This window comes from Gopherus evgoodei, chromosome 1 (genome assembly GCF_007399415.2).
Source record: "Gopherus evgoodei ecotype Sinaloan lineage chromosome 1, rGopEvg1_v1.p, whole genome shotgun sequence".
Classification (NCBI taxonomy): Eukaryota; Metazoa; Chordata; order Testudines; family Testudinidae; genus Gopherus; species Gopherus evgoodei.
Genome location: NC_044322.1, coordinates 362,492,604 through 362,519,012, shown reverse-complemented (window position 1 = coordinate 362,519,012; position 26,409 = coordinate 362,492,604). Strand labels below are relative to the sequence as shown.

At 48.2% G+C, this 26,409-nt stretch overlaps 1 protein-coding gene across 4 annotated transcripts in view; it reads left to right on the top strand.

Moving 5' to 3' along the window:
* IL15RA (interleukin 15 receptor subunit alpha) overlaps window positions 1-26,409 on the top strand; it is an 87,137-nt gene that overhangs the window by 974 nt on the left and 59,754 nt on the right. The window lies entirely within an intron of this gene.

Genomic DNA, 26,409 nt, shown 5'->3' with positions numbered 1-26,409 from the left:
GAAGGGGAGCGCCCGGGGAAGGAGCCACCTCCGTGCGCTCGGGCCATGTGCGCTCCAGGGGAAGGAGGAGTCGGCGAGCCCCGGGGGCACCTGTAGCCAAGCCGTGCGCTGCGGAACGAGCCTGTGCGCGCCTCCGAAAGAGGAGGATCCCCTGCGCGCCGCTTAAGCTCCAGCTCCGAGCCTGGGGACAAGCGGGGAGGCCCACGCCCTTCCTGCAGAGCTGGCGAGACTGCTGTTGTCCCACGTGCGGTCCTCCGGGCCGCTGCACCGGGAGGGGAACCAAAGGACCAGCTCATGGCTGCACAAAAGGAACAGGGCACCGGGACTGTGCCCCTCCTTGTACCCTGTTACCTGGGCCAGCCTCGTTGCCAACCCATCTTTGCATTGGGTCACTCCAGAAGTGTGTGTTTGAGGGAGGAGAGGAGACAGAGCCCTCAGCCTTCCCGCACCTTCTCCCCAGCCAGCCTAACAGGGCATCATCTGCAAGGGGAGCCCACGCTACACTGTTCCAGAGGGTGGCACAGTGGGAACATTCCTTCTGTGCACCAGGGAGCTTTGGGAACCATTGTCCCCTGCTGAGGCACTGTCCTCTAAAATGCCTACTGGGATAGGGCTGGCCATTTAGGAAACACTTGCCTGGGTGCTAGCCTCCTTAGTGGGGTGGAAAAGGGGTCCACCAGGCAGGGCCGGCTTTAGGAAGTGCGGGGCCCAATTCGAACATTTTCGGCAGGGCCCTGGCAGGGCTGACTAAAAAAAAACCATGTTAAAAAAAAAGCCTTTCATTTCTTAGCAGCTGGTTCCCTGTAAAAAGTTCTGATTTAAGGGATGTTCCACAGTATGTATTTTTTGTACCAATAGGGTTACCATACGTCCATATTTTTAAAAATTCCTCTCGATGGCGATTTAAGAACCAAAAAGCTGGACATGTCCGGAAAAATACGGATGTAAGTTAACCCTACCTAAAGTTCTTTTTTAAAAAGATGGGCCTGGACTAGAAATGAGCTCTGTTTCACATGTGTGGGTCCCCGCCACTCCCTGGGGGTGTGCTAGGGTGACCAGAAGTCCCGATTTTATAGGGACAGTTCCGATTTGGGAGTCTTTTTCTTATATAGGATCCTACTACCCCCCACCCCATTCCAATTTTTCACACTTGCTGTCTGGTCATCCTAGGGTGTGCACATGTGTGGGTCCCAGCTGCTCCCTGCCCCTCTCATTGAAGCAGGTGCCCAGGGTTACTACCCTGGGAACTGCAGGGCACTAGTGGACATGGGGCTGGCTGGAGGCAGGGCAGGGGCTGACTGGAGGCAGGGTCTGGCTGCAAGCAGGGCAAAGGGTGTGGGGCTGGCTGCAGACGGGCTGACTGCAGGCAGGGCAGGGGGTGCGGGACTGGCTGCAGACAGGGCAGGGGGTGTGGGGCAGGCTGCAGGCCGGGGCTGGCTGCAAGCATGGCAAGGGGTACGGGGCTGGCTGGAGACAGGAGTGTGTGGGGCTGGCTGGCTGCAGGCAGGGCCTCAGGGGAGTGCAGCAGGGGTTGGCAGGCCTGGAGACAGAGGAATGTAGGACTGGCTGGCTTCAGGCAGAGGGGTGCGGCAGGGGTTGGCTGGAGACAGGGCAGGGGGTGCGGGGCTGGTGTGGGCAGGGTTAGCTGCGGGCAGGGCAGTGGGTGCGGGACTGGCTGCGGGCAGGGCAAGGGGTGCGGGACTGGCTGCAGAGATGGGCTGGCTGCAGGCAGGGCAAGGGGTGTGGGGCTAGCTGCAGGCAGAGCAGGGGGTGCAGCAGGGGCTGGCTGCGGGCAGGGGTGCGGGCAGGGGTGCGGGTACAGGGGATACAGGGGAGGTAGAAGCAACGGGAGCCCCGGACTTCTAAACAGCCCCCAGAGCCCCGCAACCCTACCCCAGGGCTTCAGCAGTGGGGCTCTGATGGCAATTTAAAGGGCCTGAGACCCCTGTCCCTGCTGGGAGCCCCAGGCCCTTTAAATTGCCCCTTGGGGAAGCTGGGCCACCCTGGTACAGTGCACCGGCAGGACTTGGGTGCAGGGCCCTCTTAGGCGCGGGGCCCGATTCGGGGGAATTGGTTGAATTGGCCTAAAGCCGGCCCTGCCTCCAGGGGTGGCAGCAGGGCCGGTGCAAGGAAGTTTTGTGCCCTAGGCGAAACTTCCACCTTGCACCCCCTCCAGCTAACCTCACCCCCCCCATGGCAGCTAAATCAGCCCCTCACCCGGGGAGCCCCCCCGCAGCAGCTGCCCCTACCCGTGACAGCTAACCCCTCTTCCCCCATCCTCCCATGGCAACTAACCCTGCCTGGGGAGACTCCCCCTGCCCCCGGCAGCTAACCCTGCCTGGGGAGACCTCCTGCGGAAACTAAGCCTGCCTGAGTAGCCCGCCCCAGCTCACCTCGGCTCTGCCTCCTCCACTGAGCACACTGGCCCTGCTCTAATTCTCCTCCCTGCCCAGGCTTGTGGCGCTGATTGGAGGAGACTTAGAGCTGGGCTGTGTGCTCAGCGGAGGAGGCAGAGTGGTGGTGAGCTGAGGCAGGGAGTGGTTCCCTGGTGTGCCCCCCCCTTGTTATTGCAGGCAACCCTTTCCACGCGCCCCCCCACCCAGCTCACCTCCACCTCCTCGCCTGAGGGGGCTTTTAGGCGCCCCCAACCACTAGGCGCCCTAGGCAGCCGCCTAGTTTGCCTAAATGGTTGCAGCGACCCTGGGTGGCAGCAGGAGCCCTTTGTAGGAATTCTGGGGGAGCCCTTTTAAGGAGGCTAGCACCCAGGAAAGTGCTTCCCAAAGGGCTGAAAAGCCACAGGTTTAGGTTAAAAAACAACAAGGGGTCCGGTGGCACCTTACAGACTAACATTTATTTGGGCATAAGCTTTTGTGGGTCAAAAACCCTCACTTCTTCAGATGCATGGAGTGAAAATTACAGCTGCAGGCTTTATATAATGACACATGAAGACAAGGGAGTTACCTCACAAGTGGAGAATGAGTGTTGACAGGGCAAATTCGATCAGGGTGGACGTAGTCCACTCCCAACCAGGGCCGGCTTTAAGCCGATTTACCCAATTCCCTGAAATCGGGCCCCGTGCCTACGGATTCCCTGCTCTGGGGGTATTTGGTGGCATTTTGGCAGTGGGGGGGTCTGCTCCAGGGGTCTTTAGTGGCATTTCAGTGGCAAGGGGTCCTTTGGTGCCATGGCAAACCTGGAGTGGGTGCCCTGCCGCTGAGTATTCTAATTGGGCCCGGCGGGTCATAAAGCTGGCCCTGCTCCCAATAATTGATGAGGAGGTCTCAATTCCGGGAAAGGCAAAGCTGCTTTTGTAATGAGCCAGCCACTCCCAGCCCCTATTCAAGCCCAAATTAATGGTGTTAAATTTGCAAATGAACAAGTTTATCTTGCATTTTTTTCCATGCCATGCACTCAGATGTGGGTGCTGGTGTGGGGGCCTTGGGGGATTCTGGGTACTCGACATTGAACCAGTGACCAGTATATTGTAACCTATATCTGTGCTGTAGATGACGTACTGATATGATACTGACCTCATGCATGCCCCATATGGAACTTGCAGGCTTGGGGCTAGGGTCTGTTCAGCATTCAGGGAGCACTATGTCCACTAGGGTATTTGCTGCTTTGACTTGGGTTCTTGTTTCTTCTTCTGTTGTTGACTTTGTTACTGTAAAAATGCACAGTAACGTCTGATGACGCTTGCCAAGAGCAATGCTCCAGAGCAGCCCATGCTCTTGGATGCAGCAGTGCAGGAGGAGCACTGTTCCGCATCAGATTTAGCACCCGTCTTTGTGCACGTCCACTCCTCAATCTGCTGACTTCTGCTTGTACCCCTCAAACTTTCCTCAGCTGTGCTATGTGACTGCCTGGCGGGACGTTTTATTTATTGGTGATTTTTTTTTAAACTTAATTTTCGTAAAGAAACCAAGAAAAACATTCATAAAAGTAATTGATGTATAGCTTGAATATGTTACCAAATATAGCACATTTTGCAGGATATCTAATACAAATATGCAGTTATGTAATTTTACAACATCTTAACTGCATTCCTTTCTCTTTCACACTTCGTGACACTCTGCCAGCTTCTGTTGATGCCATCAGCGTTAACCTTTGTACTGTACCTAACAAAGATCTTTCACTTGGAAGCCGATTCCCCTGGTTAAATGTGCAGCCGGCTTTTTGGTGGACTGTATATAAGGGGCATTTACTGTAATTACCTCTCACTGTATGAAACCTGGCTTGAAATCAGAGCCACCGGGCACTGCGCGCATTGCATATTTTCTAGAATTTGATGGGAGAAGAGAATCCTCTTTCTGGAATACATTTAGGAGCCCCCTGTAATGACTTCCCCACCCAAAAGGAGATGAGTTGGATGAAACTTTGAATAAGGGGAGTCAGACTGTGGTTGGCCCTGTGTGACAGCGCAAAGGGGAGAGGAATGTCCTCAGGGGTGAAAGTAACTTAAAGGACTTACCAGTACTCTGGCATCCTTAAGAGGTAGGGCCTTTAAATACCCAGGTGCTTTAAATCAGGATTTAAAGAGCCCAGGGCTGGGGCTGTGGTAGCAGCACCTGGGAGCCCCGGGCCCTTTAAATCACCCCCAGAGCTACCAGCTGCAAAGGTGGCTGGGAGTCCCGGCATGATTAAAGGGCCTGGGGCTCCAGCTGCAAGTACCGCAATGGAGCCCCAGGCACTTTAAATCACCATCAGAGTGGGCCCCGGCCTCTGGCGGAGCTTTAAAGGGCCTACGGCTCCCCTGTACTAGTGGCAGCCGGGAGCCCCTGGCCCTTTAAATCACCGCCAGAGCCCCAGTGCTGCTCCCCCAGGGCTCCGGCTGCTGCTACCACCCCGGGCCCTTTAAATCATCCCCGGAGCCCTGCTGCTGGAGCCTTGGGGTAGCGGCGATGATGCTCCGCCGGCAAGTTAAAGGGCCTGGGGCTGTAGCGATGGCCGAGTCCCTGGCCCTTTAAATCACCGCTGCCACTATCCCAGGGCTTTGGCAAGCTCCAGGGATGATTTTAAAGGCCCCGGGGCGGTAGCAGCTACCAGAGCCCCAGACCCTTTAAATCATCTCCAGAGCCCTGGGGAGGCGGCGGCGGAGCTCCGGCGGCTATTTTAAGGGCCGGGGCAGTAGGGGCTGCTGCAGCCTCGGCCCCTTTAAATAGCTGCCAGAGCCCCACCGCAGCTACCCCAGGGCTCCAGCAGGCTCCGGGGACGATTTAAAGGGCCCGGGGTGGTAGCGGCTACTGGAGCCCTGGACCCTCTAAATCGTCCCCAGAGTCCTGCTGCCAGAGTCCTGGGGAGGCGGCGGCGGAGCTCCGGTGGCTATTTTAAGGGCTGGGGCTGTAACAGCTACCGCAGCCCCGGATCCTTTAAATAGCTGCTGGAGCCCTGCTGCTGCTACCCCAGGGCTCTGGGGACGATTTAAAGGACCTGGGGCAGTAGCTGCAACAGACACCTCGGGCCCTTTATATCACTGCCTGAGCCCCACCACTTCCCCAGGGCAGGGCTGTCCTTAGCCATAGGCAGAACAGGCAGCCACCTAGGGCACCACTAGCTCTGGGGGCATCGCTCTGCCAGAGCCTGAACAGATGGGAAGCAGTGGAGCATGTAAGAGCAGGGCTGCTGGGTCCTAGAGAGAGCCGAATGCAGCACAGTCTGAGGGAGGGGATTGGCTGCTGGGGTCTCTGGGAAGAGGTGGGGGAAGGAAATCACCTGTGAGTGTGACTCTTTCCCCTGGCGTGAGGTGAGGCAGGCTCTGCGGCTCTGGCAGTATCCTTTGTTGTCCCCCATAACGTCCATTCTTCTGCCCTCTGCCCCACATAGCACACCCCCCATTTCTCCCTCCCCCCATGAAGCACCCCTCTCTTCCCCCTCCCCTCCATCAGGGCTGGGTTGGTGATGTGCTAGGGGAGAGGGGAGGCTGGCTGGCTGCCTGCTGAGGAATGAAAGTGAAAGTAACTCTCTTCCTCGGCAGGCAGCCAGGATTGGAAGGGTCACACAGGGCTGGGCTGGGGATAGCCAGATAGCATGTGTGAAAAATCAGGACAGAGAGTTGGGGCAGGCTGAGCAGATGTTTCACTTTTATAGGGCCAGTCCCAGTTTTTGGGTCTTTTTCTTATATAGGCTCCTATTCCCCCCCACCTCCGTCCTGATTTTTCACACTTGCTGTCTGGTCAGCCTAGATAGGGGTAATTGGTGCCTATATAAGACGACAGCCCCAAATATCACGACTGGCCCTATAAAATCAGGACATCTGGATCTGATCACCCTAGCTGGGAGCGCATCTCTCCCCAGGGCTGGCAGTGATCCATCTCATCTGCGGGGAGCTGCACAGGGCAGGATGAGCTGCTGTGGCTCCATGGGTTCCCCGTCCCTGAGATCAGATGCTGTGCTAACTTCACCATGGTCCGTTGGGCTGGCGGTGGTGCCCATTGGTGTGTGATTGGACCTGAGGGTTTGCTGCTGCTGTTGCCACTTTGCACCCCAAGAAGTGGATTTTGGGGTCCTGCAGTTTTCCACCTATCTCCTCCTCTACTGCAGCTGTTGGACCAGCAGGCTAGGGGGTGAGCCAAGCATGAAAGCAGTACTGTGTTGCCATTTAAAGTGTCATTTAACAACTTTGTTTGCCAAAAATGCTTGCTAACAATTCTGAATTCAATTTCAATATTTTTTTAAATCAATATCTTAGCCAAAAAAAGAAAATTAAGTTGTTGACAATTATTTGTGACAAGTTTGGTATGGGGAAGAGAGTGGACCAGTTTTCATCAGAGAAACAAAAAGTGTTGACTGACTTTCCTATAGCCCTGTTACTGCTAAATAGAGCCCTCCAACAACTGTAGTATGCTCATCTCCTTAATAATGTATAGAGCAGGGGTCGGCAACCTATGGCACACGTGCCAAAGGTGGCACGCGAGCTGATTTTTGATGGCACGCAGTGGCAAGCTGAGCAGCGCAGCCCGCCACTGTTCTGGGTTCCAGCTGCTGCCCCATTGGCACCCAGGGTCCCAGCCGCCGACCCCACTCAGCACCCACTGCTGGCCTGGGTACCCCCAAGGAACCCCAGGCTGGCAGCGGCTGAGCATGCTGGCGGCTGAGACCCCGGCTGAACCACTCAACCCACTGTCGGTCTGGGGTTCCATTCACTCAGCTGGCAGCGGGATGACGGGACTAAATTCAACGAAATAGGACAACAAGAGCAACTAATGACAAAGTGCAAGAGCCTAGAGCAGTGGTCCCCAACCTTTTTCGACTGGCGGGCGCCAGATGAAGGACCATGGCGGCGGACAAGCATCTGCCGAAATGATGCCGAATTTCGCTGGCATTTCAGCAGATGCTCGTCCTCCGGCCAGTACGTGGGTGCACTGAGAGGCCCCTGCGGGCACCGCGTTGAGGACCCCTGACCTAAAGAGCCTTCTGAAGCACGATGATTGTTTTGATTTAAATGGACTTGAACTGTACGAAAAATTGAGTTGTTGCCACATGCAAAATTGATGATGGACATTGTACAGTTTATTCATACCAGCAAACTTGTTGACATATATCCTAATGTGTATGTACATTGCCACTCGTATTCCACTAACAATTCCTGTAACAGTAGCATCAGGAGAATGGAGTTTTTCAAAATTAAAGCTCATTAAAAACTACCATAAGTCAGGAACACTTGACTGGTCTTGCTGTTCTTGCAATCGAACAAGACATCACTTTGTCTTTGTCATACGATGACATTATTACTGATTTTGCAGCCAAAAAAGCCAGAAAGATTGCTTTTAATTAAAAACTAATCCTTGTTTCAATACCTCTTCATAGAAATTTCCAATAAAATGCTGACAAATTTGCTTGACAAATAAAATGCTGTCAAATCAGAATTTTTTCTATAGTGCTACTTCTTTAGTGCCAGTCCATCAGCATTATAGTGTGCTTAATTAAGTTAAACTGGTTTTAATAACATGCATGTGGCAAGTTTTCCAGTACTGTAAGCTTATGTTTATGTTTCTAAGAGCAAGACAGGCACGGGGGCACCAGTTTAATAATCTCGCCTAGGGCACCATAAATCCTAAGGAGGGTCCTGCCCCAGGGCTCCAGCAGCAGGGCTCTGGTGGCAATTTAAAGGGCCCAGGGCTCCAGTGGCTGCTGGGAGCCCCAGGCCTTTTAAACTGCTGCCAGGGGAAGCTAATCTGCCCCAGTAAGGCACACAGGCTCTTGCCGGTACGCCATACTGGGACGTACCAGCTTACTTTCACCTCTGATTGTCCTTGTGCCCTACACAGAGCCAACCATAGTATGAGTGGGCAGCACTGGCCTGGGTGAGGTTAGAGAAGCTCTTCTCCAGGCGGAGGGAGAGGGAAAGTGTGGGCCATCCTGCTACTTTCTCTTCCCCACCACAGTCAGGTGCAGAGCTGAGCTCACACTGCGTTGGGCAAAAGGGTGGCAGAATTGTCACTGCAACGTGGCTCCTGCTCATTTGCTTTAGCCTTGTTAGTCTGTTTGTATGATGCATTACCAGAAGGATAGTCAGCTACTCGGGTGATGAGAACAGTATAAGAACCACTGTAGATCCGAATAGAATAGATCCATGGAGAACAGTGGGTGCAGCTTTCTCACGCTGATATTTAGTTACTGGAGTGGGAAGAGGAGGGAAATATTCAGGGAGCAAACAGTGGAGGAAATAGAGAGTTTAGCTGAAAGACTTAGCTGGCTGTGAATAAATGTTTCAAACTGGGGATGGAGGAAGCCTGAGGAAGCTGAAACCAAGTTGGGCCACTTGCCAAAAGGAAATATTTGCACACTCCTCCATTCCTCCCCGTGGAAGTGATTTTAAACACTTTTTTTAGGCATTTGTAATTAAATCATACTTTGAAAACTTAACGGCCTCAAATGCTGCATTCACTCACACCTGGGCAAGGCCACTGGCATAAATTCATTCATTTCTTTCCATTTATAAAAGACAGCTACCTGGACTCTAGACACTTAAACAACAATTTTAAATGATCAAAGATAAACATCCAGAATAGATTGTCTTTACTGCCAGAGCCTCTGTACAATAGTCATATAAACAGCCCTTAACACAAACAAATATACCACAACAAATCCTGAATCTTGGCAAGGGGTTAGACTAGATGACCCTAGGAGTGACTTCTAACCTTATGGATCTATGACTCTAGCAGACTGCATAAATGTTCTTAATCCACCTTGCCCAGAAAATCCTGGAGAAAACAAGATCAAGTTTTTTAATATGTCCCGGAGCTCAGAATAACTAGGAAATGTCAGACCAAAGAGAAAAGCCAATTCTATAGTTGAGGAACTTTCCTGGAGAAGTTCTCAAGCGCCTCCTTCAAAGGTGACTTGCAAAGGATTAAAAATTGAGTTTGTGCTATTTTGCTTATATATAAAAATGGCTCATAGAGTATTTTTTCCTCCCTTCTTATTGCTTTTTTAATCTTAAAAATACCAGGATTATTAAGTCTGGTCATCCCTGGTTTTGCCAGAGGACTGATTGGGACCCACAACTGTATGTATTGAATCCTTTTTCAGCCCTTAATGGAAGGAGCGAGGGTTCTGCGTCATTAACAAAAGAGCTTTTCTCCTAAGTGTTTTAGTTAAATAAGTATTAACATAACTAAAGAACTTTATATAGTGTAAATAAAAACCATGGCCCCTTCTCAATTCATCAGATTTAACTGAAGCAGACAGTATCTCTGCTGTCAAAAATATATGAGTCTTCAGTTGTCCAGAGTAGACCAGCTCTGAATTTCTAGTATTAAAACAAAACAAAACAAAACAAAAAAACACAGGGGAAAAACACCACCAAAACCCCTTAACTGCCCACTTCTCCCCTGCCATACACACAGTGCTCAGACTATCTTTATATATCAAAGAGGGTCAAAGCCCCTAGATTTTTTCCCCTTTACTGGACATCTTTAAACTGGGGATGCTATTAGGTCTAGCTTCCCCGGGCAAATAATTGGCAATTGGCCAAACATATAAATACAAGCAGTAGGAGAGAAAACAGTGACAACCTCTGTGACTGAACTATGCAACAGAGTGTTAGCAGCTGCACAGGCCTAGCCCTGCACATTGCCCTAGCAACATGCCTCTGTTCTGCCTGCAGTGGACCAGCTCTGGCGTGAGAATAGTTCAGGCTCTAGGCGTATTCAGTCACTGGCCCATTCTGCTGAGATTGCTCATGAGCGTGCAGAGTTGTGGTAAGACTGTGGATTCCTCTAGGAATATAAGGACTGATTCCAATCTCAACTCGCACTCATATTACTAGCATTACTGCATTGACTTCAGTCATTTTACGCTTGTGACGCATGCCTAGAAAAGGTTAAACCTCCTGCAAAATAAATAACCTTCAAAAGACATGTGGGGAGATAATATTTGTGTTTTTGTGTATTTACATATGTATGAGTAAGGTGGGTAATGTAATCAACAGTCCCTGTCTGTGCTGTATTCTGATAATTCAGAGGTCAAAAGAAGATCCTAGCATTTCAATGAATTGTAAACACAGGCTATCTCCATATTCATCTCTTTGAAATGTACTGTGAATGATGGAGGAACAAGCAAATGGCCTTATGTTAATTCTATAGCTAAGTACCAGTGATGGACCTCCTTCAAAGTCATGTTAATTACCTTTTGAACTTCAACTTGTCCAAAGACATGAAATTGTATAAAATATTCTTGGGTCCTGATTCTGTCAGCTCAGAACTGCTTAGACATTTGAGTCACAAGACTGAGGTCCCAGTTATGCTGGTATGCCATGAATATGAAATTTGGACATTGGAATGTAACCTATGAACTATTTCTAAAAGAACTCTTTGCAACTACAAAGCTCACCATCTATGCTATGAATCTGAACTCATGTCTGTATGTATATTGATCTTTTAAGCATACTCTCTCTCTTTTGTTTTTTAATAAAGTTTAGTTTAGTTAATAAGAATTGGCTGTAGCGTGTATTTGGGTCAGATCTGGAATATTCATTAACCTGGGAGATAATGTGTCCGATCCTTTTTGTATCTGCTTGTACCATAAGAATCTGTGTTTGTGAGGAAAACATCTGCAATTGTGATGTATAAATATTTTCAAGTTGATCAAAATGCCACATCACGGAGAGAGAGTTAATGCACAAGTGGGTTGGTGGGAAATCTCAGGTGACTACCAATGAGGTGTCAGTGTTCTGAGCTCAGCACAGACATGGCTCTTTCAGACTCTCTTGGGAATGGGCTTAAAGGCCTGTACATCCCCGTTGGTCAACAATATGCATTGTTGACAATGAATTCCAATTTAAATACATATGACTGTATAGGCTGCAGTATTTGTGATTCTGGAGTTTCTAGTAGAGACTGGAAGCATCACCAAGATCAGGACCCTCTTCTGCCACAGGCTGCATGTATGAAGTGATTACAGTCTAATGTAGACCAGACAGAATTATTATTATTAACTTTAAGCCCATGCTTAAATCCCATTAAAGTTAAGCATATTCTTAAGTGTTTCCCTGATCAGGCCAGGGAGATTAAGTAACAAAAGGAATCAGTGGCAGAGGCAGAAACTGAACTGAGGCCTGCTCTTCACTAAAAAGTTAGGTCATGAAAAACCCACACTCCAGAGCAACGTTGTTAAACTGACCTAATCCCTACAGTAGACAGTGCTAGGTCAATGGAAGAATTCTTCTGTTAACCTAGCTACCGCCTCTCAGAGAGGTGGATTACCTACGCCGATGGGAGACCCCTTCTGGTCAGCTCAAGTAGTGTGGCTGTAGCATTTTGAGTGTAGACAAGCCCATAGGCACCGAACTGCTGTTTGGTCCGGTTGTCCTGCACTGCTAGTGCCTAGAGGCCACAATGCTTATGTTCAGAGCATCTCCAGGGATTTCTGTACAACCCATGCTTATAGAGAGGCAGTGGAATTTGATTTAAGGCCACAATGAAATGGATATACTGCCTCTCTATGAAGTGACTGCAGAAGCTACCGCAAGCCCATCCATGTGACCTGTGCTGCCATCCATGTGATCTATCATGGACATCAGAATGCACTAGTAGTGGGGAAAGGGAAGAGGGAGCACAGGCGGAGGACCAAAGAGTGTTTTCAGCAGCGGAGGGGATGGTTTAGTGAGACTTGCTCCGGAAAAGCTGCTGGGAACCATAGTGCCGACTTTTTCTGGCGCTAGTGGATGCTCAACCCCCCTTCCCCTGACCCCTGGCCCTGCCTTGACTCCATTCCTGTCCCGCCCCCTCCTGCCCCCATTCCAACCCCTTCACCAAAGTCCCCGCCCCCTCCTGCCCCCATTCCAACCCCTTCACCAAAGTCCTCTCCCCCTCCCTGCCCCTATTTGACTCCTTCCCCAAATCCCCGCCACGGCCCTGCCTCCTCCCCTGAGCACGCCACGTTCCTGCTCCTCCTCCTTCCCTCCCAGAGCTTGCTACAGCTGTTTGACGGCGGCAAGGGCTGGGAGGGAGGGAGGAATGGAAACGTGGCGCGCTGGGAGGAGGTGAGGCAAGGCGGGGGGCGGTGAGCTTGGCTCCCAGTGGGTGCAGAGCACCCATTAATTTTTCCCTAGGGCTGCTCCAGCCCTGGAGCACCCACTGAGTCAGTGCCTGTTCTGGGAACCATCTCCAACTTCAGACTAGTCTCAGCAGCAGCTGTAGTTGTGAGTCCCTGAAAACTGACAGCCTCCAGCTGTCTGCACCTGAAAACTAGCCAGTTTTCTACAGATTAAACGTGTTAGTACCCATTGGTGTGTGCCCACGCATCACAGGCACTGACTTTTTTTCCCCCATGGGTGCTCCACCCCGGCTCCGCCCAAGGCCCTACCTCCACTCCACTTCTTTCCCCGAGGTCCTGCCCTTGCTTCGCCTACTCCTGCCACTGCTCTGCCCCAGAAGCCCCGCCCTTGCTCCGCCTCTTCCCACCCCTGCTCCGCCCCCTCTCCTGAGGCCCCGCCCATGCCTACTGCTCCTTCCTTTCATCCCTCCCCAAAGCACCTCCCACCAGCCACTGAACAGCTGTCAGGTGGTCAGCTCTGGGGCCACCAAACAGCTATGGCTGGTGGGTGCTAAGTACCTGCTGTTTTTTTTCCATGGGTGCTTGGGCCCTAGAGCTCCCCCCATGGAGTTGGTGCCTCTGCTAAGCATTATCCATAGAAAGTGAGAGAGAAGCGCTTGGTCCTCGGTGACACAGAAAGTGTGGTATGTTTAACACGGAGATAGCAAATGTGCTCTAGTTATCTTGCTGCTAAATCCTAAGTGGAGACAAGGCATTTACAATGTTTCCCGTGCTGTCACCAGCCATCATCAGCACTGTGACCACTGCCCTGGGTTAACCTGATTGGCAGTTAAAGCACAGGCAGAGATGTAGGGCTAACCTGCCTAAAATAGTATCATTGCAGCATGCACCAGGGAGAACATCAACTGCACGGCATGCCAGGTTGTGTCTGACAGAAAAGCTCTAGCTACACCAGCTTCATGCCTGTCCTTGTCAGATAGTGGAAACCATTCCAGGGAATCAGAGTTCACAAGCTTTTAGCCATGGCAGGGTGCGTGTTTCACTCAGCTGATCAAATATTAAACAGACCGCTCAGAGCCCTAATGTTCACTTGGGCTGTATTTTGTTTTAGGGTTTTTTTTTTGTCTTTGAAAAGATAATTAGGGCTTAATTAGTATAATTTATTGAGCATCAAGAGAGTGCTCCGCACTTCACAAATATCTAGACAGTCTGTGCCCTAAGTTGTTTAAAATCTACTGCAGGCACAAGACTAAACACTTTAGACACAAATAGATTTTCTGCCACAATGCGGGAGTGAATGGTTGGAAAGAGCAGTATTGGCACGTCAGCAGAAAGGATGACTTATTATGCTGCTTGCAACCCATGGTAGGCAGAGAAGGGATGGGATGGGAGCCAAAGCAGATGACTTTCCATCCTGAAACTGAGCTAAGTAATAAAGCATTTGAGCCGACTCCAGTTGTTGTCCTGGATGTTCAGACTTGTTCGCAGTGGCCAACGTTTTACATTGCATACTGTCTGGGAACATTCAACCAGAAGTGATGAGAAGGAACACCTGGATGAAAGTCAATGGTGTGTGTGGGGGGGTTGTGTTATGCAGGATCAGACTAAATTATCATAATGGTCCGGTAATGGGAGGAACTCATTGCTAGTGTGCCCCCTGGAGCCAGGACACAGCATTGCAGGCATTCCCCCTGGTTGTCAGCGTCTCTGTTAGGGCTGCAGCCTCCATTACTCCCGCTCTGGAGTTCTGTCTCCTTGTGCAGCTTCTTCGCTAACCCAGTACTAAGGAGATCCCCTAACAGCCTCTCTTACACCCCCCTGGCTCCAGAGTCTTCCCTCTACATTGATTCAGGCCTGTCTTCATGGAGCCCTGTCCTCTTCCTCAACTGGGGCTGACCCCACCACAGCTACCCCCACCCCAGGTTAACCCGTCATTTGCCAGTGTAGGACATATGCCGCATCACAGTTCCCTTTTGGCCTTAAAGTCTATTAGAGTGTCTAAAGCAGGGACTGGAAGTCAGGATTAGGATTGCCAACCCTCCAGGATTGGCTTGGAGTCTCCAGGAATTAAAGTTTAATCTTTAATTAAAGAGTATGTCATGTGATAAAATCTCCAGGAGTACATCCAACCAAAATTGCAACTCTAGTCAGGATTTCTAGGTTCTTCTTCAAGTATTTGGGTGGATCCCACTCATGGTGCACAGGCATCCTATGGGCAGGAGCTGATAATGTTTTCACCAGCATTGTCAGTTAGGGACTTTGTGTGTGCCCCACCTTCCCTTCTCCTCCCCCTCCCAAGGGCATGAAAGGCAGAGCGATCCCAGATGCATCTCAGTTCTTTCTTTCCACCACTGGCAGTGAATTGGAACAACCTCAGTGTCCCCACAGATGCTCGAGGTATGCTTGCGACCTAGTTGTTTACCATTGTGACTGTACTTATTTTATTGTCACTGGTTAAAGTTTACTCATTTAGTCTGCTGGAAAAAAGTATCTATGGTTTTCGATAAGAGTTAGGTTAGAGTAGTACCGGGGTTATCAGCCTCGTGGCTGAACCTAGGTCTCCCCAACATGAGACCCTGCAATTCCCTTGATTGACGCACACATTCAGTGTCGCTTTTGTTTGAGGGAGAGCCCTATCCCCACAAAGTATGTGACTAATCTGTTATGCCCAAAATGCACCCAAAAATCAAGGAAGACCCATCTGAGACTTTTCAGTATGGAAAAGTCTGTGAAGGAAGCGTGTGATTCAGGAGTGATCTGGAGAGAAAGGGTGCCTGCCCCTTCCTAAAAACTTTATGCTTCTAATTCTCCATCTACAAGAGACATTGCTCTGGGCTCTTCGGGACTGAAGAGAGCTCATGCTTCATCCAAGAGCTCTAAGACTGTGCCCACGTCCAGACTACCCCGCCGTATCGGCGGGTTAAAGTCGATTGCTCGGGGATCGATATATCGCGTCTAGTCTAGACGCGATATATAGATCCCCGAGCGCGCTTATATCGATTCCGGAACTCCATCAACCCCAACGGAGTTCCGGAATCGACACGGAGAGCCGCGGACATCGATCCCGCGCCGTCTGGACGGGTGAGTAATTCGATCTTAGATATTCGACTTCAGCTACGTTATTCACGTAGCTGAAGTTGCGTATCTAAGATTGATTTTCCTCCCCTAGTCTGGACGAGGCCTGTGTCTCAGAAGCCCTCGGAGCAGTGAGGCACCCCTGTTGTTTGTGGAAGAAAGAACCACAGATGCTTCTCAGCGCCAGTCCACACCTCTGGTACTGAGCAAGAAAAAGCCATAGATCACCATAGACTCGACTAGTTCTGCATTGGGGAAGCCGGTACGTGATATGTCGTCGAACTCAGCACCAATCCTCACCGAACAAAAATGGTTCCCTTGGAACAACTATTGGCATCTAGGGTGTTGATAATTTAAAAATCCCGTGGCATCAGCCAGCACACTGGCACTGACTCACCCAGTGCCAATTCATTTGGTACCACTTCCCACAGTGCACAGGTTTCTGGTACTGACAGTTTCAATAGAGGTGTCCTGCACTGCCCCAGCGGAACTCAGAGACCGCCTGAACTGGAATCAAATCTTCACTGTTTACAATCTCAAAATCCACCTTGGGTATTGGCAATGCAGATCTCTCTTCATCCACCTGAGACTCAGAGAAAATCTGGGAGCCCACCTCAGAGTCTCCAAGATCTGAGCTCCTCCTATTTAGCTTAACAAAGAGGTGACTTGATTATAGGCTGTTAGTACCTACATGGGGAACCGATATTTAACAATGGTCTCTTCAATCTAGCAGAGAAAGGTCTAACGTGATCCAATGGCTGGAACTTGGAATAAGGTGTGATTTTTTAACAATGAGAGTAATTAACCATTGCAACAATTTACTGAGTCTTGTGGTGGATTCTCCATGATTGACAATTTTTACATCAAGGTTGGATATTTCTCTAAAAGATCTGCCCTAGGAATTATTTTGGGGAAGTTCTATGGCCTGTGTTATACAGGAGGAGCGACTAGATGATCACAGTGATCCCTTCTGGACTCGGAATCTATGAATAAATGAATCCTCTGATTGAGGGATTTTCATCATCCTCTTCCTTGGCCGCTTCCAGCAGGAACCTTTTCTCCTGGTTGTTCCAGAGACAGGGACTATCATAAAAAAGATTCTCACCACAATCCACTTCCACAGAGGTCATGTACTTGAAATTCCCATTCTTCTTGGGTGCCACCTCACTGGTCAAATATAATGTATTCTTATGGCTTCTAGACTTGGTCATACAAGCATTCAGGGGCACACTCAGTCTCTTGGCCACGTCTAGCCTTCTCCTTCAAGAGCCTCAGAGAGGATGCCATTCCAGAGGAGCAGCAACTGCAGAATGAAGGAGAGGACATGGGTCGACAAGAGGACCCATCAAGGCCTTTATATTTTGCACCCTCCTCTTTGGATGAAGATGTGGTTTTATCTGTTCCTGATACCACTGAGGGCTGTAAGGCATTTCAAGACTTCCTCAAAAAGATGTCAGAAGCCTTGAAATCCTCTTTAGAAAGCATGTAAACTATTTGATATCTTACAATCAGTCTCTCAGGGTTGCATGCCCATAAATGAGGAAATTTTGGACCCAGCCAACGACGTATGGGCTACTCCAGCTTCCCTCCCTGCCCCATCTCCAGTGCATAGGGCACCTGCACACCATGAGTGGGATCTCATGGACAGACCATGTCAAAGAACCAAAGTAACCATTTTTTCTAGTCCTTCCTCTCCCAGTAACTTACAAAATAATCTTGGGCAACTCATCAAGGGTGAGTTTTTCAAAAGTGGCTCTTAATTTTGGATATCCACCTTTAGACATTGAGGTTTGGATTTTCAAAGGGACCTAATGAAGTTAGGCATCCAACTCCCAGGGAAAGTCACCTAACTCTTTAGAAAAAAGAACAGGAGTACTTGTGGCACATTAGAGACTAACAAATTTATTTCAGCATAAGCTTTCATGGGCTACAGCTCACTTCTTCGGATGCATAGAATGGAACGCACAGACAGAAGATATTTATACATACAGAGAACATGAAAAGGTGGAAGTACGCGTACCAACTGTTAAGAGTCCAATCAATTGGTATGCATACTTCCACCTTTTCATGTTCTCTGTATGTATAAATATCTTCTGTCTGTGCGTTCCATTCTATGCATCCGAAGAAGTGAGCTGTAGCCCAGGAAAGCTTATGCTGAAATAAATTTGTTAGTCTCTAATGTGCCACAAGTACTCCTGTTCTTTTTGCGGATACAGACTAACACGGCTGCTACTCTGAAACCTAACTCTTTAGGACTCCTTTGTGTATCTCAGCCCTCGGACCTGATTTGCCCCTGTCTGGCACTTCACATAATCATTCACACCCGTGCACAGTGGATATAAAACACGACCAATTCAGAATTCACCCCTCACTGATACAAATAGGAGTGTTTTGAACCTATTTTGCACAGATACAGAAAGTTTCAGAAAGGTGCATGTGTAGTTCCCAGTGGTGTGATGTGTTTATCTCCTCCGAAAATCAGACACAAAACCCCCAAATTAGAGGCCACTTAAAAATTTGAGCTTTACCCTCTCTGTCACTCAATTTACATATCCGTCAAATAGAAGTAATAATATTATCCTGTAGGACTGCTAAGGCTTAATTCATTAACCTTTATAAATTGGTTTGAGATCATTGCGTGAAAGGCTCTGCCTAAGGGCAAAGTGGGCATTTACATGGTATAGATGATACACTGTGATTTTTTTAATTACACTTCGAGAAGGAGAATGGGAATTTTTTCCTTTATGCTTTTCTGCAGTATTTGTTTTACTGCAGTTAAAACTATTTGATTGTAGCTCCAAGATCAAGTGAGGTCTTGTCCTGCAGAAGAAATGTGTGATAAATACACTTTAAGACTAAGTCCAGTCTTTTGCAAATGAATTATTGTGGCGCTCCAAGGACGTTTGTGCACCTGGATAGCCATGAGAAAGCCTGTAAAATGCAAGCTGAAATGATACATGATAACGAACTTCAGGTTCGCAAGATACACTTCGTGAAGATGAGGAATTGGTGATGCCTGAAATATGCTTTGTATTGGCTCCCAAGGACCCATGTGAAGTCCTCACGAACTGCACTGGTTCAGTTATGCATCCAAAAATTCCTTTGCCTGTATTTCATGTCCCCTCCCAATGTGCAATCATCCTGACAGTTCTCTGGAATCACCTTCATCCCCCGAGTCCCAGCACGGCACACCCCTCCCTTCCAGCAACCCACTGCAACTTGTGACCCTCCCTTCACAAAGTCTTTCCCTCCCACACTGCAGGATCTTGGTAGCTCCTGGCACTGCTTCCCTGTTGTGGCCAGATCCACTCACTGCTCTGTCTCTTTAGTTCCCTCCTCTACAATTTCCCCTCAGAGACCCTATCAATACTAGGAATACTGACAAACATTTTTCTGCACCCGTACATGCTGACCGTGGTAAAAATATCTGTCTCCATCAGTACAGCTGCATGGGTACAAAAAACTCCTATGGATTTTCCCAGTGTACATGCACCCAATGTCCCCCTATTATCTAATGAAGCTATAGGACTTCAGACTGGGGTGAAAGTAACTTAACAGACTTACCGGTATGCAGGGCAGTCGAGGTCCTGGGCATGGGGGTGGGGCTCTGGGCTCTCAGAAGAGGCAGAGCCTCAGGCAGAAGGGGTGAGGCTGGGGCCAGACTCCCCCAGCCAGCTCTTCAGAGCTGCCTGGCCCGTGCTTCCCAAGGCTCCAGCGGCAATTAATAGGGCCCAGGGCTCCAGCTGCTGGCTCGGTAGCAGCAACAGCAGCCAGGAGCCCTGGGCCCTTTAAATCGCTGCCATAGCCCCAGTGTAGTGGCAGTGTCCGAGAGCCCCAGGCCCTTTAAATTATCGCTGGAGTCCTGGGGTAGCGGCGGCGGCTGGGAGCCCTGGGGCTCTGGTGGCAAATTAAAGAGCCAGAGGGTAGGCCCAGGCCCTTTTAAATCGCTGGGCTCTGGGGCAGCTGCCCCTCTCCCCTCCAACAGCAGCCTGCTGGTAAGGTCAGCTGTGTACCGGTGGCCACTTTCTTACCAGTAAGCCAGAATGGACCGGACCGGCTTACTTTCACCTGCTTCAGACACATGAGAAGACACTCTGCCCAGCCTCCATGCATCTCTGTTCCTATTTTGTGCAGTTGTGGGCTTCTCCTTATGGCACCCCTAAAAAAAGCACTGCACATTAGATACGCATCCAGCAGAATCCACCATGGCCCGGGTGCATCTCAGTGCTTTAGCATCAAAGCTTGAAGGCTTTGGCTGGATTCAAACCAGGCGTTGGCAATGAGGTGTGAGGTTGTTTCCTTTCCAGCTGAACCAGTTAACTCAGCCTAAGTCCTCTTTCTTTTTCCACTCCTCCTTCTCTCTTCGGGCCTAATCCCAGGCCCGCGGGCATTGGATCAGGCCCTGAGTCTCTCAAGAAGGAAAGGAAAATTGTTAGAAAGTGGCCATCACTGCAATGATGCAGCACACTGAGATTATGTGGAATCCTTTGGAACTGATAAGATATCAGTGGAACTGTTATGAAATAGTTAGTCCTTGGAACTATTTTCCAAGTTCATATCCTTACATATGTGCACCTTGGTTTGGTCGAGTATTACTTACACAGCTTAAGGAATGCCTCCCTGTGCCCAGGATTCTGAGCTGCCTGCAGCATGAACTGTGAGTTTACATCTGGGGAGAAACATAACTGCAAGTCTTTCTCTTTGGGAGATCTCCTCCGCATTCATGCCCCACCGAGATAGCAGAGCTTCTCTGGGAGGACGAAATGGGGAGTGGTTAGCATGGTCAAGACCTAGATTTTTCAAAGTGGCCTCTAATTTTGGGTGCCTGGATTTTTGGGTACCTCATTATAGACACCCGGGGCTAGAACCGACATTTAGGGAGAGGCATGCGGGTTACATGCCCCTCCCCTCCACCAGATTTGCGGCTTGGCTTGTACTGAGTATGTTCACACAAAATGAGCATGCTCAGTAACACTGTTAAGAAGATAATATAAGAACATAAGAACGGCCATACTGGGTCAGACCAAAGGTCCATCTAGCCCAGTATCTATCTACCAACAGTGGCCAATGCCAGGTGCCCCAGAGGGAGTGAACCTAATAGGTAATGATCAAGTGATCTCTCTCCTGCCATCCATCTCCATCCTCTGATAAACAGAGGCTAGGGACACCATCCCTACCCACCCGGGCTAATAGCCATTTATGGATTTAACCACCATGAATTTATCTAGTTCTCTTTTAACCGCTGTTATAGTCCTAACCTTCACAACCTCCTCAGGTAAGGAGTTCCACAAGCTGACTGTGCGCTGCGTGAAGAAGAACTTCCTTTTATTTGTTTTAAACCTGCTGCCCATTAATTTCATTTGGTGGCCCCTAGTTCTTGTATTGTGGGAACAAGTAAATAACTTTTCCTTATCCACTTTCTCCACACCACTCTTGATTTTATAGACCTCTATCATATCCCCCCTTAGTCTCCTCTTTTCCAAGCTGAAGAGTCCTAGCCTCTTTAATCTTTCCTCATATGGGACCCTCTCCAAACTCCTAATCATTTTTGTTGCCCTTTTCTGAACCTTTTCTAGTGCTAGTGTTGAAGCCAGCTGCCCTCACTCTGCTCCCTCTCCCCACACTCATCGATAGGCATTGGTCATCTCTACCTGGGGCTCCAGTTTTCAGAGGTGCTGAGCACCCACAACTCTACTTGAAGTCAAGAGGAGCTCTGAAAATGTTTTTCGTATCCTACAAATAGTTGCCAGTTACAAAGGAAGAAAACAAGAGCACCGTAAAAACAATATTCCAGAGTGGTGGCTGTGTTAGTCTGTATCAGCAAAAAGAACAGGAGTACTTGTGGCATCTTAGGGACTAACAAATTTATTTGAGCATAAGCTTTTGTGGGCTAAAACCCACTTCATCAGATGCATGGAGTGGACAATACAGTAGGAAGATATATATATACACAGAGAATATGAAAAATGGGTGGTGAATTAGGGTGGGCTATTAAGTAAGTTATTATCAGCAGGGTGGCCCATTTTTTCATGTTCTCTGTGTATATATATATCTTCGTCCTGTATTTTCCACTCCATGCATCTGATGAAGTGGGTTTTAGCCCACAAAAGCTTATGCTCAAATAAATTTGAGAGTCTCTAAGTGTCATGGTATAATTCCCCACTCTGAATCTTAGCGTCCAAAAGATGGGGTACCAGCATGAATTCCTCTAAGCTCAATTACCAGCTTAGTACTCGTAGCGCTGCCACCAACCAGGAATTCCAGTGCCTGGTACACTCTGGTCCCCACAAAACATTGCCCGGGGACTCCCAAGACCCAGACCCCCTGGATCTTAACACAAGGAAAGTAAATTCTTTCCCTCACCGTTGCCTCTCCCAGGCTTCCCCTCCCTGGGTTACCCTGGAAGATCACTGTGATTCAAACTCCTTGAATCTTAAAACAGAGAGGAAAATTCACCTTCCCCCCTCCTTCTGTCTCCCCCTCCCAGACTCTCCCTGAGAGAGAAAGTAATACTAACACAGAGAGAAAATTAACCTTTCTCTCCCCCTTCCCTCCTTTCTCCCCACCAATTCCCTGGTGAATCCAGACCCTGTCCCCTGGGATCTCACACCAGAATAAAAAAAACAATCAGGTTCTTAAACAAGAAAAGCTTTTAATTAAAGAAAGAAAAAACAGTAAAAATTATCTTTGTAAATTTAAGATGGAATATGTTACAGGGTCTTTCAGCTATAGACACTGGGAATACCCTCCCAGCCTAAGTATACAAGTACAAATTAAAATCCTTTTAGCAAAATACAAATTTGAACTCCTTCCAGGCAACTACACATTTGCAAATAAAGAAAACAAACATAAGCCTAACTCGCTTTATCACCTAGTACTTACTATTCTGAGCACATAAGAGCCTGTATCAGAGAGACTGGAGAGAAACCTGGTTGCACGTCTGGTCCCTCTGAGAACCCAGAGAGAACAACAACCAAACACTAACAGCACACACAAAAACTTCCCTCCCTCAAGATTTGAAAGTATTCTGTCCCCTGATTGGTCCTCTGGTCAGGTGACAGCCAGGCTCACTGAACTTGTTAACCCTTTACAGGCAAAAGAGTCATGAAGTACTCCTGTTCTATTAACCCTTAACTTTCTGTTTATGACACTAAGGTGCCAAAAGGAATCCTTGTTCTTATTGTAAAAACAATGGGAGTCCCAGCCTCATTTGGGGAATTCAGATATCAGTGACTCATAGACATAAACAACCAAATTCAGATGCTTTTGTGTTTTCTGAAGTTAGCAGCTGTGTTGCCTTGATATCGGTGCTAAATGGCCAAACAACACACTGATGTTGAGCATTGGGTGTTTAAGATAAAATAAGAACAGGTCAGATTTAGGCCTCTCCCAGGTCAGGAAGGTTAATTTGTGCAAATTGCTGTGGCCCTGAGGGATTCCCAGATAACTGATGTGTCCATCCTGGGGGAGGGCAGCTTTGAATTCCAACCTAGGAGTTGAACCAGGAGAGGCTGTGGACGTCCTGAATCAAGGCAGACTCTATGTCTCCAGAAACCATCTCCCTTTCCAGCCCATGGGGGCTTACAGTTTAGAATCAACCTGGCCCAATGGCTTGCTTTTAGAAAAGGAATCCAGAAACCAGAGTCCTGCCACTGGCTTAAGTTACTTGACTCCCTCTGCCTCATTTTCCCAGTCTGTAATACGGGAATAAACACGTTTACCTACTTCATAGCATTGATATGTGACACTCAATTTATCCATCTTTGTTAAGGACTTTAAGATCATTGGGTGGATGGAGCCAGAGGAGAACGAAGTATGGTTATGTACAGTGTATTGTCTGTTCTCCTTGGAGAGCACGTTGCAAATTAATTTCCAAGCTGTATGGACTGGAATTGGGAGAGATGGGGCTTGGGGAGGAGGTAGAGGAGGATCTAGCAATAACTGACAGGAAGAAATAACCAGCTGACTGAGGATTTCAGCAGGAAGAAATAATGCCAAAGTCAGCATTTCAAATTTCCCACTGCTACTCAGAGCAGTCAGTCCCTAATGAGAAACACAGACTAAAATCCATAAGGGTGAGTCATCATGGGACACTGGCTTCAGCCCATTCTGAGAAAGCAGGTGACCAGTTCCCAGAAAAACATCACCAGAACTAGCAGTTCCAACAGTGATACCAAGGACTGAATGGTCATTGGGTCTTTCTCAATCCCAGCAGATCCCTCCCTAAGGCGCAACTGCCACTACCTATGCTGTCCCTCTCCTGTGGATAAACAGAATAAGTGAATGACGTGAAGTGAATAATAACGAATAGTTTTAAACATGAATAAACAACACCAGCTATTTAAATGAATTATTCCAGGGCAGGAACAATCCACTTGGTATGCACCAGAAGTATGATTCATCAGACACTGCTGGTGTCAGGACTTCGCACACAGTTGTTTTAGGTCCTGAGGGAGTCTACTGGAGCCAGTTAGCACATCTGTAGCCATTGCTGCTTGAAAATATTTTTCCAAAATCTGGATTTACATAAGAACGTAAGAATGGCCATACTGGGTCAGACCAATGGTCCATCTAGTCCAGTATCCTGTCCTCTGACAGTGACTAATGCCAGATACTTCAGAGGGAATGAACAGAACAGATAATCAAGTGATACATTCTCTGTCCCCCATTCTCAGCTTCCGGCAAACAGAGGCTAGGGACACCATCCCTGCCCATCCTGGCTAATAGCCATAGATAAATTCATTGAGGACAGATTCATCTAGTTCTTTTTTGAATGCTGTTATAGTCTTGGCCTTCACAAGATCCTCTGGCAAGGAGTTCTACAGCTTGACTGTGCATTGTGTGAAGAAATACTTCCTTTTGTTTGCTTTAAACCTGCTGCCTATTAATTTCATTTAGTGACCCCTCGTTTTTATGTTATGAGAAGGAGTAAATAACACTTCCTTATTTACTTTCTGCACACCAGTCACTGAAAGCTCTTATCATTTGCAGGCTGTTCAGTAACATATGTGGAATGGGTTTGACGGACTTTAGTGAACAAGACCTCATATAATGAAAACCATCACCACAGTTGTCAGTAATTTGCATCTTTGTTGACAATCTCAGCTGACAGACTGAGGATGAGTGGGTCATGGTGACCCTTCCAACTCCCATTGATGGGGTGTGTCACTGCACAGTTTGGCTGTCCATGTTGGATTTTTGGCACAGTTTTCCTGTAAATAAAATGACAAATTCTACTCTGGTTCTATTTTTTCTCATTGTTTAGCTTGACCAAGAATTGATGCAGGCCAATACACTTCACTTATTTCATTTGTCATGAATTCCTTGTGTTATCAAAAATATTTTTTTGCAATTTTTCCTGTAACTTAGGGCTAGTAGAACATGTGTTGGAAAATGGGTATGGAGCAGTTTGGGAGTGGTGGTGTCTGGAATCAGCACTTGGTAATGAGTCATATCTCTTCTGCCTGCATGCAATCATCCTGCAGTATATTTTCTGTTCCCCATAATATCAGTAACGGGAATTTATTTGGAAAATGTAATACAAACAATGTGGAATACCCAGTTTGATTCAGGCTGCATAAACTTATTTTATCTCTGACTTATTCTGGAAACTACTGTGAGCACCACCCCAGTGATTACAATTCTTCCCTGCCTTCATTTCAAGTTCTGTAGTGCCAGGCGATGGCTGTGTATAAAGCGTTTTCTCTTATTTGGATTTCAGCTTTGTTTGGATTTGATGGGCTCAGATAGACTCTGGTGGAGAGCTGGGGTAAAGTCTAGGTAGTCGCTTTCATAGTATGTAAGGAAGATATCGAAGAACAGCATGGTATGTGATCCACTAGACATTTTGTAGGCTTTCAGCAATCCCATGTCTTGGCAAGGGAATCAATAGTACTGACCTGGACTGGGAAATATTTGGTCAGGTATTTCATGAAGCCCACTCCTAAAAGGAATATAATCAGGAGCAGTAGACGGCTGGAATTATTAAAGTTGCCCAATATTTCCCATTATAAGACCCTATTTTCAGTTACCTATAACCTTGCCAGTTTTTAACCAGTTGCACTGAATGGAAAATTTCAGCCAAAGTGGCTGAACCATTTCCAAGCACAAGGCTAGAGAGAAAAGTATCCATGGTAAAAAACAAACAAACTCGGATGACCTTTTCTTTGAAAAGTTCTAGTGCCCCCCTGCTTTGGAGCAAGGACTTGAAACATGGTAGGGGGTGGCATTTGCGTCAGGGATGTGCTTTGTTGCCATCACCATGAAAATCTGCCTAAATTTCTGAGCTTGGGGCAGGGTGGGGGGGAGAGATTAAAGATCAAGATTTCAACTGTTAAGATCTCCAAAGAGTCCTTACAGCTCCTAGTGGGGTCCAGACTACACATATGCCATATCCATAAATGGACTGAGCATACTGCATTCCCCTCACAGGCCCCACCCTGACCAGACTGTGTGTGTGCCACCTTCAGAATGACTAAGCATGGTCCAGCCCAAGGCTACAGGATCAAAGCCAGTTTTTCCCCATACAGGCTGCCTCCAGCTGCTCCAGCCCAGGGACCAGAACTGAGAACAGGGAGTTTATCTCTGTCATAAACAGATAGCTAAGGGTTAATGTCTCTTTCACCTGAAACACCTGACCAGAGAACCAATCAGGAAACCGGATTTTTTCAACTTTGGGTGGAGGGAAGTTTGTGTCTGAGGTCTTTGTTTTCTGGCTGCCTGCTTTTCTCTGAGCTTTGGAGAAGTAGTTCTGTTTTCTAATCTTCTGTTTCTAAGTGTAAGGACAAAGAGATCAAATAGTAAGTTATATGGTTTCTTTTCTTTGGTATTTGCATG